Source organism: Jaculus jaculus, chromosome 4 (genome assembly GCF_020740685.1).
Source record: "Jaculus jaculus isolate mJacJac1 chromosome 4, mJacJac1.mat.Y.cur, whole genome shotgun sequence".
Classification (NCBI taxonomy): domain Eukaryota; kingdom Metazoa; phylum Chordata; class Mammalia; order Rodentia; family Dipodidae; genus Jaculus; species Jaculus jaculus.
The window spans coordinates 86,420,553-86,426,149 of NC_059105.1; the positions used below are offsets into that span (position 1 = coordinate 86,420,553).

At 33.3% G+C, this 5,597-nt stretch overlaps 1 pseudogene; it reads left to right on the top strand.

Annotated features, from left to right (window-relative positions):
* Window positions 1-1,162: 1,162 nt before the first annotated feature.
* LOC123460509 lies at window positions 1,163-1,282 on the top strand (annotated as a pseudogene).
* The last annotated feature ends 4,315 nt before the right edge of the window (window positions 1,283-5,597 follow it).

The following is a 5,597-nucleotide window of genomic DNA, read 5'->3' on the forward strand; positions in this document are numbered from 1 at the left end:
TTATAAAAATAGATTAGTCCGCAGCTATGTAGATGAATTGAGGAATGGATATGTAATAATGTAGCCATGGTAAAACGTTAAGTTAAAATGTCAACATTTATATGCTTGCTATAAAATTCTTTCAACTTTACATTGTATCTGAAAACATAATAAAATACAAGAGAAAAAGAAAACAATGAAGCAAGATCTTTAAGGTCTTTAGGATAAATCACAAAGGTCATATACTTAGTTGATCATAATATTTGCATGCAATTGATATTAAACTACTAAGCAGCCAAAGAACTAGATTACTCACATATTTTCCTCAAAAGTCAACTTGCAGAGGCAAATCAATTAATACAAATAGTTTTATAGTTTTATGCCTAAATCATTAAAAAGATACTAAATATATTGTAAAAATATATATTTACCATATTTATGTATATGGTATAATGGTACATGCATTTAACCCTAGTACTTGAAAAGCAGAGGTAGGAAGATCACTATCTGTTCAAGGCCAGCCTGAGACTACATAGTGAATTCAAGGTCAGCCTAGACCAAAGTGAGTACCTACTTTGAAAAAGAACAAAAAAGAAAAGTAATAAAAATATATAGTAGTGTTAACATAAGAACAATTATAGTAGGGTGTAAAACAAAGTTCATTGCTTATCATGAGGGAGTCGGTTCTACAGATAAGGAAGAAATATAAATTAAAATTTTAAATAATTCACAGGATAAACTATTTTAGATGCTGATGAGTTTAAAAACATTATTATAAGCCACTATGTAATATTATGAAAGTAATACTGACATTCCAAAAGCGAATTATACAACTTTGATATAGCTGTACAAAGGAATGGAGAGGTCACTGTTGCTTTCAAAAACACAGACAATGCAATAGAAGATAGAAATAGAATAGAAAAAGATTAGGAACAGATAAAAGATTACGTAATAATTATCAGTATAAAAACTCAAATATTTGCAATAAAAACAAGTGCACAAGCCCTAATAATAGGAGGAAACGATGACATCAAAATAAAAAAGATACTAGTTGAGATATGGAGGGGATATGATGGATTGTGAATTTGTGAAGGGGAAAGTGGGAGACAAGAGGGAATTACTATGGGTTATTGTCTATAATTATGGACATTATAAATAAGAAAAAGTTTTAAAAAATACAAGTCCACTGATAGATGGGGAACAGTCTGGGGTTCTTTGGTTCTTACTAGAATGCAAAAGTAAAGAATCCCTGCACGTTCTGCCTGGCTTTGTGGCAGCCCAGACTGAATTGAGGAGCACATCTATATGGCAGGAAAGTTGTGCACAAGTTGGGACAACGTGTTCATGTATTCTTCTCTTTCTCAATGACACACCAGGGCCACTGGATCTGTCACCTGCCATCGCAGCTGGTTGCTGCTTGCCTTCCATACAACACCAGGACTGGAAAACTGGGGCTGATGTCATCTTGACCTTTGATTTTGACTGACTTATTTGGAGTAGAGGCATTTTTTTTTTTGTTGTTGTTGTTGTTTTTTAAGAAAAAAAAAAGTGTAATGTAGGTTGTCTAGAAATAAAATGATTTAAACTAAAAATAAAGTGCAGATATCTTCAATCCATATGATAAAATCAGACTCTAAAGTGAATAATCAACCCACCTGAAAGCTTCATATAATAATAGAAATAGTCATAAATTTTAAAAATAACTAGGACATTAGAAAAAATAAACTGAAGAATAGGAAAGTTAAATAAAAATAAAACAAAAAATTAACATTAGATAAAGCCAAGAAAAAAATATATGTAGGATTACATTAAGATTGTTGGTATATTACATTGTAATATACAATTTGTTGCAGTCAGATACACTTATGAAACAGCTTATGAAAGGAAAGCGTTTATTTCAGGATTACATATTCCAGTGGGAGAAAATCAATGGCAGAAGGATTGGGCTCACTTTCATGTATACAAGTAGAAAGACATCACCAGAAACCAACACTACAAACAGGGAGAGTTCTAACTGCTTTGAACACACCTTAGGGCTGAATTCATGATCCACCCACAAATATACCTTATGGCTAGATTCCAGGATCTGGCCCCAGTGACACCTCCTCCAGCAAGGCTGCTGAAGACTCAAATTACAAGCTCAATTCTTAATTTAAAAAACCCCAGAGTTGAGCTGGAGGGATTGCTTAGTGGTTAGGACATTTGCCTACAAAGTCAAAGGACCCAGGTACAACTCCCCAGGACCCACATTAGCCAGATGCACAAGGGGGCACATGCGTCTGGAGTTCATTTGCAGCGGCTGGAGGCCCTGACATGCCCATTGTTTCTCTCCATCTTTCTCTGTCAAAGAAATAAATAAAAATAAATTAAAAACAAAAAGAAAAAAAACCCACCAGTCTATGGGACCATACATTCACACTACCACAAAATTTCTTTGTATATTACATTAACATATACAATTTTTGTGAGTTTGTTAACCATTTAATCTTCATAAGTATTTATTTCTACCATAAGATATGTGTATTTATTATAACTTATATAAACAATGTTTATTGCAGAAATAATTGTAAATGACTGGGGACACTAGTCTAAGCAATTTATTGCAATTAAACTCAACCAGCAAGCCCATAAGGTAATTATACTTATTTATCTATTGGATGAGAAAACTACAGAGTTTAAGAAGTACAGTGGGTAAGTCTACATCCTGGTTAGTGCTGTTAACTACTAAGTAACTCCTTTCATACTAAATACTATCATTTCCTGGTACATGAAATAAAACTTCAATATAAAGGAGAAATGGAAGTCAAAAGATTATTCCTTGTGTCTTTGATATATTTTTTCTGTCTAAATATAGTAAATCAATATAAAAGAATAAAAACTGCATATCCTAATGAATACATGCCATCTAATAGATACATAGCAATGTTAAACAATTAAAACTGAAATGAGCTGATTTTATAGTTGAAATGGGGAATGTTCAAAAACATTGATATTCTTAACCACCAAAATACAGAAAAATTGAGGAAATAACAATTTGAATAAATAAATGAAAAGCATATTGAAATGTATCATATTAGAAGCAAGGTAGCAAAATAAAAAATAAAAAATGGAGTATTTAAAACTATAGGATTAAATTATAGGATTAAAAAATTTCCCTGAAAATTTCTTCAGTCCTAAGTTTCCTGATTTGTTAATAGTCCTGCTTTCTGTATCATTGTGTCTCCCTTTCTGTCTTCATGTGCACCATCCTTCATCCATGGAAAATTAAGTTGAAAAACTATAAAGTTGGGTGTCTAGGAAGCCAGAAATTTTGTGTGTGTGTGTGTGTGCTACAGGAGTAATGGGGATGGATCATCATGGAACACTTGAACTCTGGTGAGAAAGGTGATCCCCATTGAGAGGATGATAGCAGTGGCAGAAAAGACAGTCACAACAAAGTACTGCTATGAGAGATTGATGAGAGTCTGACAGGCATGGCCACCTGGACTGGGAAGGAGCAGCCAAAAACACATCTGAATGTGAATAGAATGTACACTCCATGTCTGGAAGTAGCAGTAATGACAGGAGCTAGCTTGCATTCAGGAAGATTGAAGATAATGAAAATGGATTTCTCACTTTCAGAAAAGGAAGGAGCACATATAAGTACCTGGAAGGATGAAGTGTAAAATGAACCCTGTGGTGTTCAGTTGAAATTGGATGTACCAGGGTAAAACTAAAATTTATAGATTAATGATGATAAATATATTATATATGGGAAATATAAAATGCACATAAAAATGTGGGTGTTAGGATGTGAATACACACACACACACACACACACATACATATATATATATATATATATATATATATATATATATATATATACACACACAAGTGTACCAAATTTCTGTTTAATTATCTGATTTAATAATCTGATTAATTCTGGAGAATTAATCTCCCTGTAACAATAATTCAACTAGGACTTACACTTTGGTTTTGGACTACAATCTGCCACTAAAAGAAATAAGAGGGGCAAATATCTGATTCCAAAGCTTGGAAAGGGAACCTCAGGTGAATCTATAGGATCTTGAAAATGAATGGAGTATGTCAAAAGAAAACAAAAATGATTTAAAAAGTGCTTCTTAGTTAGATATATTCTGAGTATTTAATTTTTGTCAACTACTTTGGGATATTTTTAATATTTCTTTCTCCATGAGTTCTTGTTTCGATATATGAAAACTACTAAGTTTAAGTTTTTAATACTGATTTTATATCTTGCAGCTTACTGAAGGTAAAGTGTATGTATGTATATAATGTCACAGTTTTCTCATTGATTCTGTAGGAATTTTAAAAGTATAGAATCATGTTACCTGAAAATAAGAATAGTTTTATTTCTTCCCATCCTATTTTTATCATTTGGGGGGGTTCTTGTTCTAAACACTCTAGCTAAGACTTTGAGCACTGTATTGAACAGAAGTGATGTGACTAGGCATCCTTGTCTTGTTCCTGATAATAGAGAATATGGTTTTAGTGCTTGACATTTAGTATAATTTTGGTTATGGGCTTATCATATATAGCATTTAATATTTTCAGAATGTTTCTTCTACTGCTAATTCTCCAGAGCTATAATATAGGCATAAAGGACTTTGTCAAATGCCTTTTCTGCATCAATTGAGATAATCATGAGATTTCCGAACTTGAATATATATGAAGGGTCTCACTCTAGTTCAGACTAAATTGGAATTCACTATGTAGTCTCAGGGTGACCTTGAACTCATGGTGATCCTCCTACCTCTGCCTCCCAAGCACTGGGATTAAAGAGAAGCACCACTACACCCAGAAAGTTTATTTATATTTTATATTACATTTATTGATTCACATATGTTGAAGCACACTTGCATCACTGGTATGAAGCCCACTTGGTCATGATGGATGATCTCCCTAATGTGTTTGTAAATTCAGTTTCAAAGTGTTTGATGATAATTTTCACATATATTTTATGTGGTAGTAGCATGCACATTGCTGGGACAAAACACATGACTAAAATCAGCTGATGGAAGGTTAGGGTTTATTTTGCTTACAGTCTCAAGGGAAAGCTTCATAATTGCATGAGAAAGCATGATACAAGCATAAACAGTCCTGGAAATAGCAGCAAGAATGAGCTGAACTCTGGCAAGGGGGAATCTGGTTATGACACCCCAATGCTCATTCCCAGAAAAATACTTCCAGCAAAGTTCTACCTCAAAATTTCCACCAGCTTTGGAGCAAGCATTCAAAACACATGAGTTTATGGGGAACATCTGATTCAAACCACCACATATATACATCAGGGAAATTGATCTGTAGTGTTCTTCTTTTGTTGCATCCTAATCTCAATTTGGAATTGGGAATATAATGGCTTCATGGAATGGGTTTTATAGTGTTTCTTCTATTTCTACTTTATGGAACAATGGAGCAAAGTTTATATGTTAGTCAGGGTTCTCTAGAAGAACAGGACTGCTAGAATGAATTATATTAAATAGGGAATTTATTGGATTAGGTTATGGTATTTGAATAGCAATTGCAGGCCCAAGACTCAAGGAAAGACAGTAAAGACAAAGTGCTGCCCTTTCAATGATGGAAGTGGTCCAATGTAG